Raw genomic sequence first — 14,275 nt, forward strand, 5'->3', positions numbered from 1 at the left:
CTGAGTGTATATGCGTACAATCGAGAATGGCAATGTGTGACAGTATAGTGGCGGGTAGAAAAGCGCAGAGCCTCTGGGACGGTCTGACTTGCCCTTGAGTCCTGACTGTGGTTAACCAGATGTATAACCTTGAGCAAATCACTCAATCTTTAATTTCCTCAACCGTGAAACGAGGACAGGAATGAGTACCTTTTGAGACTGCCATGGGGGCTAGAAACGATACTGTAGATGCAAAGGTTTGGGTGTACAGCCTACACACAGGCAAGCAGCTGGTCTGTGCCCTGTGGACATGGCTTCGGTTGGGTACACAAGCTAGAGAGAGCAAGATGTGTCCTGTGTCTAAAGGGTGAGGAGGCACCCTCAACAACTGCTTCGCCTTTGCCAGTGAACTCCCAGTTCAGAGGGCGTCAGTAGATCAGGTGCCCACAACCTCCTGAGGTTTCTTGGTCTTGAGTCTAAATCAGTGTGAGATTGAGAGGCCTGGAGGAGCTGCAGGAAGCAGAAAGGGTTGCAGACGCTGCCTTTATTTTCCCTCCACACGGCAACGGTTGAAGACCGCTGCCCACATCCACTCCCACCTCCACTCAGACCCACCCCTGCTCTGCTCTCTTTTCAACAAGTAAGAGCCAACGCGGGGGGAAAGCCAAGAGGACAGAGGATTCCCCATAGCCTTCCCCATTCCGCCTTAAAACTGAACAAGAAGCATCATCCCGCCGCGCCTTGCACTCGGGCCACCTTAAGAGCTGAGCAATGCTTTGGCCTCCCGCCAAGCCCCACCCCCGCCGGCTCGCACTCCGCCCCTTTCTCCTCCCGCTCGGCTGGGGGAGAGCTGGGGAGCCCCAGTCTGGCCGGAGTTGGCTGGAGCTGTTGCCATGACAAGCATTTTCTTAAGACAGCTCTGCTGTTGAGACCGTCCTAGGCTGGGGGTGGGGTGGGGGCACGAACTTCCTGGGGGACCATCCCTCCGAAGACGGCGAGTCAGACACCCGCCCAGCTCCCTGCACCCATTTTCTTCCAGGAAGGTCCTTCGCGTGGAAGGGCTAGGGAAGAAGACCCAGCCCACTCTCCCCGCTGTAGTGCAAAGGCCAGAGCGCAAAGCCAGCTTCACTAGGTGGTTTGGTACACTGGGGAGAGCGGTGGGTGGTCACCCCACCCTACTCGGTCCATGGAAACGCGGAGGGAGAGTCCCGCTTGGAGACACCTGAATCTTTGCTAGAAAGAGAGGTAGGTTTGCATAGAATGAATTGACTCTGGGATTTGCAAACTTTGTTTCTTTCTTTCCTCTCAATGGCTTCTCAAAGTACCCGAATTTCCTCGTGCTGGCGAATTGTGGGAGGGTGGGGTGGTGGAATAAGAGAGAGAGGTAGAGTGGGGGGGAGAAAATGGGAACGATTTCTTCAACGCGGTATATCCTCGCTGGGTTCTGAAGAATCATATAATCAAACAAGTGATTCCTTTGCGTTTTCCTCTGGATCCCGGGACCGGTGGGGAAATGGAGGGACTACTGCCTTTTTCTCACCTAAATTAAGGTCTTGGAACAAGTATTTATTCCTGCCGACCCCCATCTGTTCCGGCTCTCCCCCCCTCCCCCTTGGCTTGGGAACCAGCCGCAGAATGGAAAACTGTTGCGGAAAAAAATATTTTCCGCGTCTGTTCCCTTTCTCGAAAGCCCCAAAGAGAGATGGGAAAAATAGAACCAAATAAATCTTCAGCGGGAAGGAAGGCCTTAGAGCCAAGGAGGGGGCACACTGGGGCACAAGGTGGAGGCAGGGTAGGAGAAGTTGGAGGGTGAGAACCAGGAGTGCACAAATTAAATTTCTTTGGCTTTGCATAGAAACCTCAGCAGTTTCTCTCTGCGGCTTACAAAACATCCTCAGACTTTGACGTCTATAATTAGCTGTGGAAAAAGCTGGGAGTTCCCTCTTGCTGCTGTTGTTTGAGTGAGTGTGAGCGTCCAGAACCAACTGTATGAGTGTCTGAGGGCACCGCCCCGCACATCTCTGCTTCTATAGGAAAGAGAAGGGGCACATTGAAAAGTTTTCAGTTTCAAGCCCCAGACTATGGGACTGATTGGCCTGAGCCTCTAGCCTCTCGAGAGGGTCTCTGAACAGATCGCTTAAGTGACAGACACTAAGGCTGGGATCCCCCCCCCCCTTTTTTTTCTCTCTTTCCCTGTTTTGGTAGTGGGGTCTGGCTGGCATCTTTCCCTGAGATGAGCCCAGCCTCAGACTCTGGTCCACCTCTAGAAGAAAGAGTGCCTGCTTGCTTGCTTCCAGCTGGGTGGGGGAGATGGGAGGAGAGGCCCAGCAAATCCTAGGAGCCGAGAGAGCGAGCCCTGGCCAGAGGCATCTCCTTCCTGGGTACTGCTTCAGGACTCACAATCCCCTCCACACCTGATGCTGGCACGTGCTGGCCCGGTGGGGTGGTGAGGTGTCAGGTGAAGAAATCAGGGGCTGCTGTGATGCTGGGGGTGGGGGGAGCAAATTCCCATTCTGCAGGTTTTCTTCTCCTCCAGTTGTGGTGTCTGGCAAGGAGTCTTCAGATCCACCCCTTCCATGCTTTGACACCCCTACCCACCCACGTGAGCTCCCCCTGTACCTGGCTATTCCCACTTAAGAGACCCTTGCTCTGGGTCCTCCTTATCTGGAAGGGAGGAGGTCAGGGTAATTCCAGGCTGGGGCCAGCATGGGAAGGGGTCTAGGGGAGAGGAGAATTTCATGATGTGGGCAGGCTAGCTAAGTTATCTTGGAGGCTCCGAGAAAAGCCTTGCTGAGACCCTGGGAAAGAAATAGGAGAGTTTAAAAGGTAGCTAGGAAAGCCACCAGAGTAAGCTTCCATTTGGAGGTGTTTGGTCAGACTGTACCCCTCAACCACTCTACCCTACCTGTGGTCTGTTCCCGAGAAGCATTGATGCCCTTCTGTAGGAAGAGGAGGAGGGACTCCTGGGGGCAGACACCGGTAGATCAGGACCAGGTGCTGCCTGCGGTACTTAGCACGCACCAAGGGGCCGGCTCTAACGGCCTTGAGTCCCCGATCTTGGGCAGCTGGGGAGGCTGCTTTCCAACCAGCCGGGCCCCTACCTCTCCCAGCTGTTAGACTGGCAGGGCTGGGAATCCTGCAGCAGAATCTGGACCCCCTCCCTCCCTCCCGTCTAGCAGCCTCCGTGACCTGCCCTATTGTCAGCCTCTCGGCAGCCCGGCTCCACCCTCCCTGCTGGCTCTGCCTTAGTCTGAGTACTCTGAGGAGAAATGGCTTTGAGGGAGTAGAGGCTTCTAGCGTTCCAGCCCCTGCCAGTGCCTGGGTCCTTTCCCCTTCTATTTTCCATCTCTGTGTCCCTGGATCCTTGGATCCAAGGTCAAGTTGAAGGGACTTAGCTTGCCTCATCCCTCAGAGTTCTAGCTTCTGGCATCGTGCTGGGACAAATAGAGGCATTCTGTCTGTCAACACTTCAAAGAAGAGAGGGGTAATTTAATTTTTAACAACATTTATTGGGGAACCACGTGGGTCCATGGGGACCAAACTCAGGTCGTCAGAGGCTTCAAGGCAGGAGTCCTTCCTTACCCACACAGATCCATCTTGTCCCAGAGGGTGGAGTAGTAGCACCTGGAAATCAATTGCATGGGGAGGTGCAGGAAGGGGCCCCTAGTTCGCCCTCTGTTCTATAGCTTCTCCTTGATCTGGGAACCCTGCTCACCACATAAGGGTGGGAGGGAGTGGCTGAGTCAGATTTGTCGCATTGCTATGGTCTTTGATGTCAGAAGAAAATCAAAATGAGGGTACTATGTGAGGGGGGCAAACTAAAACAGAGTCTGCCCGAGGCATGGTGCTGGAAGTAAGATATGTGGGGGAATGAAGGTCACTGGGCAGGGATATCAGGGAGCCTTGCAACCGCTCTCACTTTCTGTAAGAGCTAGAGAAGAAGGGGGACAGAGACTTCTCTGCCAGCATTGCCCCAGCCACAACCTAACCTGAGACTGTTAAGCTGACTTCTCTCAGTATCCATGGCCCTTAGCTCTTTATCCAGTGCTCTGGGCCTCTGGGCCAACCCCCACATTTTAAGGTCCACCAAACTTCTGAAGGAGATGAGGAAGATGTTTACTTGGGATGCCTAGGAGCCTAAGAAGCCTATTTGATGTTCCTTTACAGGTAAACGCCCCGCCCTGAGCCTGCCCTTTCTTGGAGGGTTATCTGCCAGACCATCTGTGTTCCTTCCCCACACGGGACTCCTGAGATAGACTGCCCACCCAGCCCACTGCCTGCTTCTAGGGGGGCTTTGATTTTTCCATCTTTATTGCCAGGAGGGAGGAAGGGGTGGGGAAGATAGAATGGGGTGGGCACCCTCCAGATACAATCTAACTGGGCTGACAGCGCTTCTCCTCTGTTTTTCTCTCTGGAAAATAGATAATATACTCATTGTTTTAAGTTGACACAGAGTGTGTATTTATAGATGCCATGTTTTGATATATGTACATACTATATAATGTTCAATTGAAATCTCAGACACTTGTCATTTCCTTGTGGTTAAAAAAATTCAGCGGTGCTTTCTTGTAGATTGTTTGGAGTGGAACGGCACACTATCATTTTCTCCAGTCATATCAGAGAGCAACAGAACTTATTCCTCCTCTCCAGCTCCGGCTAGGTGGTGGCCACCATCCTGTCTCCATCCCCCCTCCCCAACCTGGCAACCACCACTCCTCCCTCAGCTCTGTCAAATCCGCTTTTCCAGATTCCACATGAGGTCATCTGCTCTTTGTCTTGCCGTGCCTGGCTAGTCTCGCTTAGCACAGTGTCCTCCATCTCCTTCTATGTTGTTGCAAATGACAGGCTACCCTTCTTCACATGACTGATGTCACATGTTCTTTCCCAGTCCGTCAGCTGACGGAGACTTTGGTTGTTTTGATTTCCTTGCTATTTTGAATAGTGTTGCTGCCATAGACAGCAGGCAGATGTCCCTTTGATCTTATTTCCTCTCCCTGTTTACCCAGCCATGGCATTGCTGGGTCGTATGGCGGTTCTGTTTCAAGTTCTATTTGTCTGTGTGGTGCTGGGAATCGAACCTAGAACCTCTCGTAAGCCAGGCAAGTGCTCAGCCACTGGACACCCCGGCTCTATCTGTTATTGTTTTGGTGAACCTGCATAATGGTTTCCATAATGATTGTATCATTTCCCCTTTTCTGTAGGTCATAGACGTGAGTGTGCCCTGGGCCTAGAGTCCAAGCACTGTGGAGTGTTTTATACTCTGCTTCCTCTCCCAGCATCCCTCTGTCTCTTCTTCCCCTAGGATGAACCACTCTTATCCACTGACTTATTGTCTTTGTGCGTATTCAACAGAACATGACAAGGACGCTCTTCTTCCTCCTCCTTAAGTGACTTCAGCCCACATAGTAAACTCGTGGAAGAGAGAAACCAGGAAGGAACTAGTTAGAGTCAGATCTGAGAACTTCTGGTCCAAGACATACGTGTTGGTCAGTATGGAGCGGGGAGAAAAGTGGATGAGGACATAGGCACCGAGGGTTTGGGTCCCCGCCTCTCTGTCATGGTGTCAGCAAGGCCACCTTCTTGCTGCCTTTCCTCCAGCCGTCACTTAGGGTGGGCAGTAGCACTGAGATGGTATGCTTACTGCAAAACATGTCCGGGACTCTGCCTGGGCTTGAAGAAATTCAAGTCAGGGCGCTACAGTGAGGTCTGGCTCGTTTGTAGAATCAATGTCAGGAGGGCAAAGTAATACAGCCTCTAGAGGGAGGATGCTTGCTGTGTCTGACAGACCACATATGCGTTTACACAGCAGCCCAAGTCATCATCCCAAGGATGCAGACCCACAAATGAAGAAACATGTGTGCGTAAGGCGAGTCGGGTGTATTTGTAATAGAAACCATTGCAAACTGTCCTGTTGCCCATTCTTTTTTTTTAACTGTATTTTTTTTATTAAATGAATTCATTTTTGAATGATCTTTTCTCATTTTACATACCTATCACATTCAAGCCCTAAGGATAAATCCTGGTTCCACTGCCAGTGGCCTCAAAGACTGCCCCAACCACATATCTGTCACCCACATTCAGAGGGCCTAGATCAGTCCTATGCAGGTTCCTCCACTGTCAGTCCAGAGTGAGTTCCCACTAGCTCAGATCAGCTGCTTCTGTGGGTATCCCCATCATGGTCTTGACCCTTTTGCTCATATTATCGCTCCTCTGTCTCTTTGTCTGATCTCTGGAAGCTTGACCCAGTGTTAGCTGTGGATCTCTGCATCTGCTTCCGTCAGCTGCTAGATGAAAGTTCTATGGTGACAATTAAGGTAGCCATCAATCTGATTACAGGGGAAGGCCAGTTCAGGCACCCTCTTCACTATTGCTTGGGGTTTTAGCTGAGGTCATCCTTGTGGATTCCTGGGAATTTCTCTGGAGCCCTAGTGCCCATTCCTAAGAGCATAACTAAAGCTGGGTGTGATGGTGCACACCTGGAGTCCCAGAACTTGTGAGGCTGAGGCAGGAGAAGTGCTGTGAGTTAGAGTCCAGCCTGCAGTGCACAAAAAAAACCTTGTCTCCAAAAAGAGAAAGGTGTGCGTGCGCACACATGTGCGTGTGTGTCTGTGCTCACACATGAGCACAAGTGTCCACACGCACATATGTGCATACACACACCAATAATAAATTCAAAATAAGAAAATGGTTTCCTATAGAAAGCAGACAAGGGGACAAGAAGTGAGACTTTTCAGTTTTCAGACTGTTTTGATGAAAATACTTACATATTTCAACAATTAAATTAGGTCCAAAACAAAAGTAAATCTGATGAAACCAGAAACACTGACTAATCGAGTAACAATTTCATTACAAGGAATTAAGTAAAAAGTTTAAGACCTCTTTTTATTTTGAGACAAGTTTAGACTGGTCTTAAACTTGTAGTAATCCTTCTGCCTCATCCTCAGGAGTGCTCCAACTGTAGGTATGTGCCACCACATCTGGCTAATTACAATATGTTTCAGTGTCAACGCTCTGACTCTATAGTCTTGGTAGAAGATATAGTCTAAGCACCGAGAGAAACTTTGGACTGTCCTTCATAGGTATGCTATGATTTGTGATATTGGTGTCCTGAGTAGAAAACCGTTCCATTTGTTATAGGGCAGATGGGATGCATATCTGTGCTTGGAACTCAGATGCCTGAAAGTCAGGGTCTGTGTATGGAGAGAGACAGAGAAGAGCATGGATGGATATGGGGGGAGCACGGGATCCTTTGAGTCTTTGTCTGTTTTGTTGGTCCACCCACCAAAAGCGTCCAGAAGCAAAGCTACGTTCAGTGCCGGATTTTTATTTATTTGCTCATCTTGATTGCATGCATGTGTGTGCACAAGATGCATGTGGAGAGGGTACATGCGTAAGGGGGTGGTGAGAAAATAACTTTGTACAGTTCAAAGATAGGATTCAGCTTTCCAGTCTTACACAGCAAGTGCCCTTACCTGCTGAGCCATCTCGGCAGCCCCTGGATTTTTATTTCTAGGTACCACATCCGCTATTAGAAGCCAGAGTCACTTGGCTGTTATAGGGTCTGAGTCTGGTCAAGGACAGTGAACTTTGTTGTGCCAGGAAGCTGGAGCATGTGCATGTCAAAGAGCACAGGAGCCTGTGTACAGGGACTTCACAATGAATGGGAGATACTAAGAAACAAAGAGAAGCCCTGGGCGGTGGTGGCGAATGCCTTTAATCTCAGCATGCGGGAGGCAGAGGCAGGCAGATCTCTGTGAGTTTGAGGCTAGCCTGGTCTACAGAATGAGTTTTAGGACAGGCTCCAAAGATACACAGAGAAACCCTGTCTTGAAAAATTGAGAGAGAGAGAGAGAAGCAACCGTGCCATAAAAAGGACTTCACTAGTCCAGTCTAACAGCTGAAGGGGCAGAGAGGAACAGGAAAGGAAAACTCTTCAGAGAAATGCTGGCAGATGCAGAAGTGCTGAGACTCTTTACATTTCAATTTAGCCTTGCCTGGTGGCTGCCTGGGAGACTGAGGCAGGATGATCACAAGTTCAAGGTCTGTCTGGGTAACTTAGAAAGGCCTTGTCTCAAAATAAAAATATCCAAAAAAAAAAAAATGGTTTGGCATTTATCTTAATGGTAGATTATTTGCCTAGGGCATACCAGGCCCTGGTTCAACCTCTTGTGCCACAAGAAATAAGCTTATTTGAGTAAGTTTATCTATTTAGCTGGGCATGGTGGCAGATGCCTGCAGTCTCAGTCACTTGCAACACCATGGGGTAGTGATTAGTTAAGGTTTCTATTGCTGTGCAGAGACACCATGACGGCAGCAACTCTTACAAAGGAAAGCATTTAATTGGGGCTGGCTTACAGTTTCAGAGCATTTGCCCATTATTGTCGTGGTGGGAAGCATAGGCCTGCAGGGAGACATGCACAGTGCTGGAGAAGGAGCTGGGAGTTCTCCATCCGGATGTGCAGGCCACAGGGAGCCACTGGGGCTGACTTGAGTTTCTGAAACCTCAAAACCCACTCACAGTGACACACTTCCTCCCTCAAGGCCACTCCTGCTCCAACCTCCATACCTAATAGTACGACTACCTGCCTCCCTGGTGTCCAAGCATGCAAATGCATGAGTCTAAGGGAGCCATTCCTGTTCAAACCACTGAAGTGGTGAGTTCATGGCCAGTCTAGGCTGTATAGAGAAGTTCTAACTCAAAATTGTTTAAATTTGTTTTTGGGGTTTTTATGTTTTTTGTTGTTTGTTGGTTTTTTTTTTTTTTTTTTTTTTTTTTTGATAAGGTCTTACTTTGTAACCCTGGCTGGTTTTGGTTTGGAGCTCAGTTTGTAGACCCCCAAACTCACAGAGATCCACCTGCCTCTGCCTCCTGAGTGCTGGGATTAAAAGTATGCCACCATGCCTGCCCTTCAGTTTGAATTTTAGTTGAAAAACAATTAAATATGGAATAAACAATGTGAGATCTTGATATATACCATAGAATAAGTAAATAAAGATGATTAACATACCCGGGACCACATATTTGTCTTCGCAGTGTTGTGGTATAAGCGCTTCTAGTCTCTACTCTCAGCAGTTTTGAAATGTAGTCCCCACACTAACTAGGCTGATTGCAAGGACTTATTCCTTCTAACTGAAACTTTGTATCACTTAGCCAACATCTCCTTCGGAATTTCCCCGATTCAGGCTAGGCACATTAATAGATGATAAAATTATTGAGCAGGAGAGGGGAGCACTATTAGATCAAAGGTTGGTCCCGGCATGCATTGCAGAGTAACTGACTTGACAGAAATTGCTTTTTCACAGTTCTGAAGCAAACCTGGAAGCAGGAGAGGGCCATTTTCTCCTTCTATCCCCTGGAGAGGGGCAGGACAGAGGCCATTATGCTCGTTTGTGTCTCTTCTAACCTATTCACCAGGCTCCTGCCCTCCGGATGTCTCATGCCATCACTTTTGAGGATTTAATGTCTATGAGTTTGGGGCCACAGAATCATTCAGTGCGCAGCACAACAGGTCCCTTCACAGGCTGCTCTCCACCCAAAGTGTGGGGACCAGGCACTTGTCACCTTGATGAGTAATCTAGCATCCTCAGTGGTGGGGACTCCCCACCCCCAAACAGGAAAACTTCCCTGAGCCTTGCAAATAGGAATCTTAACCACAGTCTGTGGTCTAGCCAAAACTGCTTAGGCAGATGACAGAGACGTCTAAAGCGGGGGCCATGCTAACTGGCAGCCAAGACTCTTCCAAGAAACAAAAAAAAAGAATGTCATAAAAACATAGCAATTGGTGGCGGGGACGCTGACAAGTTGGTTCGGCAGGAAAGAGTGCCTGCCGTGAAGCTGGAGACCTGAGTCTATCTCTGGGACATGCAGGGTGGGAAAGGAGACCATTTCTTGAAGTTGTCCCTGACTTCTGCATATTCATGCCCATACACAAAATAAGTAAGGACATGAAAAGAACATTGTGGCTACAGAAGCCTGAAGGTGGAACCCAGTGTAGATTAGAAGAAACAAAAGAAGAGCTGGAGACATGAGTCATTGATTAAGTGTACTTACTGTTCCCGGCTCCCCTGAAGAACACAGGTTCAGTTCCCGACACCAACCTCAGACGGCGTACAGTCTCCTGTAACGTCAGCTCCAGGGTGTGCGATCCCTTCTGACCTCTGTGGGAACTCTTATGCATGTGGCACACAGAAACTCACACAAGTACACATAAGTATGCATGAAATAAAAAACATAAATCTTTTAAAATAAGAAAATGAGAGAAATAAAAGAGCAGTCCGTCTATATACACTGCATGAATTTTAAATTGTTTTACAACTTTGGTATCTGTGTGTATGTATGTACTCTTGGCATGCGTGTGGAAGTCAGAGGACAACTATGGGAGCTGTTTCTGTCCTTACACCATGTGGGTACCAGGGATCAGACTCAGCAAGTATCCTTACCCACTGAGCCATCTCACTGACCCAGCGTATACAGTTTAAAAATTAATTTTATATCTTTATTTCCTTTAGGTAGTTGAATGTTCTGCCTTGCGTGCATATCTGTTAATCTCTTGTGTGCCTATTCCCTGTGGAGGTCAGAAGAGGGTATCAAATTGCCTAGAACAGGAGTCACAGGCAGCTGTGAGCCACTGTGTGAGTGCTGGGGAATCGAACTTGGGTCCTCTGCAAGAGCAGTCAGTGCTCTTAACCACTGAGCCATCTCTCCAGTCCCAGTGTATAAATTTTAATTGCATAGGGTAGGGTGTATATTGCAAAAGACATCCTGGGACAATTGGGAATATTTTAGTCTAGATATTAGGTGACATGTAATTATATTTTTCAGATGTGGAAGTGGTAATATGATTTATGTGGCAGTATCCTTTTTATGCAAAATATATAAGGTAAAGTGTTAGTTATTTTCAAATGCTTCAGCAAAAATCTGTGTGCAATTACACACACCACAAACACCCCCCCACACACACACACACACACACCAACGGAGAAGGCAATGATAACAGTTGGTAAATCTACTGAGGATCATGAGGATAAGACTTCTTCCTTAGTGTACGCAGAGCCCGAAGTTCAACCCCAGTGCTACCAGAAAACAAGACAATTGATGTCTGTATAGTCAATTGTTACAGGGTTTGTGGAGGTTTTGGTTTGGTTTTGTTTTCCTTCAGCATTTCAGGTTTGATATATTTAAAAGTTTAAGGGAGAGACCAGAATACCAGAAAGATCAGAAAGGACCCCTAGATTCCTAGGTTCCTGCCCCCACTTCCCTAAGCAGTCAGCGGGGACTTCTCAAACAGTTACTTCCCTCAGGTCCTCCCTCTCACTTCTGTTTCCAGTGAGTAGGCGAGAGGGCCAAGCAATGGCCAGGAGAGGTGATGGCTCTGTGCCTTGGCCTATAGGAAGCCTGAGGACTAGGGGCTTCGCCATTTGAGGAGGGGCACCGGTTGTAAGAGGAAGAACGTGCCCACAGACCCAAAGTTGTCGCTGACCTCTTCTGACCCTCCACATAATCTAATGAACCTGCTCTACCTGCTCAGAGCTTTGGTCACTGGGCCAACTGTGGCCTTCCAGACTCTCCCTTGTTGGGGACAGTAGACCCAGTTGCTCTGTCAGTGACCCAAATCACTGCGGCCACCCCTACCTTCCCAGCCTGGTCCTGGCTCCAGAGAGAGATCCAGTTTCTGGGGCTGCTCATCTTTCCTTCCCTGGAAACCCTGGGCGAGACCCAGTACCGCTCAAGGCTCTTTTCCCATAGGAAAGGGCTATTGATCCTGCCTTCAGTTCCTCTCCTGTTTCTTTTCTGGAGTCTGGGGGTGCAGGAGCCAGGAAGCTGAAAATGGGCAGGCAGGGAGGGGCTTGTTCTAGGAGCACAGAGCTAGGAATGAGAGGCCTGTGAGATGCTGTCTGTATGACCTTGACTGAGGCTGCCATCTCCCTGAGCTTTCACGCTCATCACTATACCATGAAACCCAATTTAGTCATTCCGAGTCTACATGCTACAACCTGCAGCTAAATCCCACCATCTGCTTGAGATGATCAGAAAGGAGGCCAGATAGGTTCTGTCTTGGACAGCTACCCTTGGAGTTAGAAGTTGAGACAGGTTTTAGGTCCCCACCCCTGAATGTCAGTTAGCAAGGACTTGGTATTAACACTTTCCCAGTGACCTGTTGCTGTGAAGAGATGGTCAAGGAAACCCTTAGAAAAGAAAGCATTTAGCTGGGGCTGGCTTACAGTTTCATTAAAATATTTCATTATTATAAGCTTACTTAGTTCATTATCATCATGGAAGGGACCATGGTGATACACACGGTGCTAGTCAGTAACTGAGAGCTACATCCTGATCCTCTGGGAGAGAGAGAGAGAGAGCGCGCTAGGCCTGTCATGGGCTTTTGAAACCATAAAGCCCACCCCCAGTGACACACTTTCTCCAATAAGGCCACACCACCTAATTCTTTCTATCCCAAGAGTTCCACTCCCTGGTGACTAAGCATTCAAATATATGAGCCTATGGGGGCCGTTCTCCCTCAGACCACCACACCCAGCCATGATAGTACTGTGTCAAGAGCTATCAGCACTGACTAGAGGTAGAAAAATCCAAGTCTTCAAAGACTTATTGTCTTCTAGGGGTCACAAATCGCAAGAGATCCATTAGATTGAAATTACCAATGTGCAGCACTTTGACCCCCAAAAGGTAGTTTCCTATGTTCGGCCTAAATATCAGTATACTGAATGTTGGAAAATGGGGTTGTATATTTAGTGCTGTGGGTCAGTGGGGTTAGCAACATTTAGGGAGTCACTTGCTAGGCCAGCTTGCCCTCTCTCTCAGTATGTTTGGCTCTGCGGGTGGTGCACGTGTTATTTAAGTCTTTTTCCAAACTTCCATTGAAATTCTTACATTAACCTTCCTGGAATTGGCCAAAACAGCTTTCCCTGGAGAGAAGAAATTGCCACCCACCTCACAAGACTGCCTTGATGTCCCTAGTGCCTGGCTTGATACTTGAGCCTGGAAAAAACTTCAAGGAAAAAGAAACAGAGTACTCTTGCCCCTCACCTATGGCAGAGAGGAGGACACACACTTAAAGGGGCCCTGGCTAGGATGGAACTTACTACATAGCTCAGACTGGCCTAGAACTCACAACTCTCCTGCCTCTGCCTCCTAAGTGCTGGGATTACAGGTGTGTGCCACCATGTCTGAATAATTATTTATTTTGTGGTACTAGAGATTGAACCTAGAGTCTTGACTGAGCTATATGCCCATCTTTTTATTTGGGACAGGGTCTCACTAACTTAACCAAATTCCTGTAGCCCATTCTGGCCTTGGACTTTCAACTCTGCTGACTAAACCTAGAAAGTAGCTGGGGCTCTAGGCCTGTGCTGCCAGACCTGCCTCAGCTGAACATAATTTTGAGGGGAAGCAGTTGCCAGGCAGGATCTGAAGGAGTAGAAAGGACAGGATAGAAGTTGGGCAGAGGGGAGGTGCAGGGAGGGGGCAAAGCTGGAGGGAGGGCTGTGTGGGGCAGAGGGAAGGTGGGGCAAACCTAGAGGGAGGGCTGTGTGGGGCAGAGGGGAGGCGGGGCAAACCTGGAGGAAGGGCTGTGGCTACATCCTGACTGCAGACACTGAGAGCTTTCTAGTCAGTTGATTTGGCAGGTGAGGGAGGCTGTGTGCCCCCACCCGCTGGCATGCCTCCAGCCTTGTCTAAGCCAGCACCAGTGTCGCAGGCAGGATGGCATCTGGCCCCCACAGCAGCTGCTGTCTGCCTGCTCCCCTGGTGCTGAGGACCAGTAGGATGATTCTGCTGTTCCCTCCTCCCCACTGTCTGTTCTACACAGCCTTCTTTGTGGGGAGCACTCGCAAGACATCTGTTAGGATGCAAGGACAGGCATAGCTGGCATCCACACTTCCAGGAGCTGTCTGACCTTGCACAGAGAGGTGGGTCACTGGCTTGGGACTGAGAAGCAGCTTATTTTGTTGAGCCAAAGCCTGTGAGATAAATGGAGTTAGGGAACTAGTTCATTTTCCTTCTTTGGCAAAGGAGAAAACAGAGACCTGAAGACTTACCCAAGGACACCTGCTCATTTGAGGCAGAGCCAGAGTCAAAATTCAGTTCTTCCCCCTCCAAGTCTGCCGCTGAGTGTTCGACCCCCACGACATCGTCGCTGGGTGACACTGGTCATCACGAAGCTCCCTGGTCCCTGGGACTCTTCTCATGCAACAGAGAGAACCATTCCTGTGTGTTAGACACAGATGTGCCACACGATAGGGTCGTGTGCTAGGAGCACTTTGGAAGAAAGATGCTGGAAGC

The 14,275-nt window shown here is 48.9% G+C and overlaps 1 protein-coding gene across 5 annotated transcripts in view; it reads left to right on the top strand.

The window, feature by feature from the left end:
- The first annotated feature begins 848 nt into the window (after window positions 1–848).
- Atp2b4 (ATPase plasma membrane Ca2+ transporting 4) overlaps window positions 849–14,275 on the top strand; it is a 104,896-nt gene continuing 91,469 nt past the window's right edge. For all 5 annotated transcript variants that reach the window (XM_057770424.1, XM_057770420.1, XM_057770421.1 and 2 more), the window contains exon 1: window positions 849–1,224. The gene's annotated coding sequence lies outside the window, so the exon portion shown is untranslated. The remainder of the gene's footprint in view (window positions 1,225–14,275) is intronic.

This window comes from Chionomys nivalis, chromosome 5, assembly GCF_950005125.1.
Source record: "Chionomys nivalis chromosome 5, mChiNiv1.1, whole genome shotgun sequence".
Taxonomy (NCBI): Eukaryota; Metazoa; Chordata; class Mammalia; order Rodentia; family Cricetidae; genus Chionomys; species Chionomys nivalis.